Source organism: Schistocerca americana, chromosome 2, assembly GCF_021461395.2.
Source record: "Schistocerca americana isolate TAMUIC-IGC-003095 chromosome 2, iqSchAmer2.1, whole genome shotgun sequence".
Classification (NCBI taxonomy): domain Eukaryota; kingdom Metazoa; phylum Arthropoda; class Insecta; order Orthoptera; family Acrididae; genus Schistocerca; species Schistocerca americana.
In genome coordinates this window covers 168,663,342-168,664,434 of record NC_060120.1, presented here as the reverse complement: position 1 = coordinate 168,664,434, position 1,093 = coordinate 168,663,342, and positions in this window count along the sequence as shown.

The window sequence follows — 1,093 nt, the reverse complement described above, 5'->3', positions numbered from 1 at the left end:
GCCCTGTGTGCCTCGGTCGTATGCAGTCCTGATTGTGGAGCTCACCTGCACGGCGCCAAACACGCATACGACCATCATTGGCACCAAGGCAGAAGCGACTCTCATCGCTGAAGACGACACGTCTCCATTCGTCCCTCCATTCACGCCTGTCGCGACACCACTGGAGGCGGGCTGCACGATGTTGGGGCGTGAGCGGAAGACGGCCTAACGGTGTGCGGGACCGTAGCCCAGCTTAATGGAGACGGTTGCGAATGGTCCTCGCCCATACCCCAGGAGCAACAGTGTCCCTAATTTGCTGGGAAGTGGCGGTGTGGTCCCCTACGGCACTGCGTAGGATCCTACGGTCTTGGCGTGCATCCGTGCGTCGCTGCGGTCCGGTCCCAGGTCGACGGGCACGTGCACCTTCCGCCGACCACTGGCGACAACATCGATGTACTGTGGAGACCTCACGCCCCACGTGTTGAGCAATTCGGCGGTACGTCCACCCGGCCTCCCGCATGCCCACTATACGCCCTCGCTCAAAGTCCGTCAGCTGCACATACGGTTCACGTCCACGCTGTCGCGGCATGCTACCAGTGTTAAAGACTGCGATGGAGCTCCGTATGCCACGGCAAACTGGCTGACACTGACGGCGGCGGTGCACAAATGCTGCGCAGCTAGCGCCATTCGACGGACAACACCGCGGTTCCTGGTGTGTCCGCTGTGCCGTGCGTGTGATCATTGCTTGTACAGCCCTCTCGCAGTGTCCGGAGCAAGTATGGTGGGTCTGACACACCGGTGTCAATGTGTTCTTTTTTCCATTTCCAGGAGTGTATTTTTCACAACGTGATCAAATTTGAATTAAGAGACACTGTTATTGGAGTAACTGAAAAGCGAGGTGGTAAAATTTTCACGAAGTAACCTTTGCACTAAAGATGCTCATCAAAATCATAGTTTCTGTCAGAGGGATTTTTATCAACCAACCAGGGGTGGAGGAAAACAAGAAGTGCTGGACGCACACAGATAGATGAAGCAACGGAAATGAATTCTTCCTACATTGAACGAGCAGAGGAGTGCCAGTTTACTTTTCAGGAGGTAAAGGACCAAGTACACG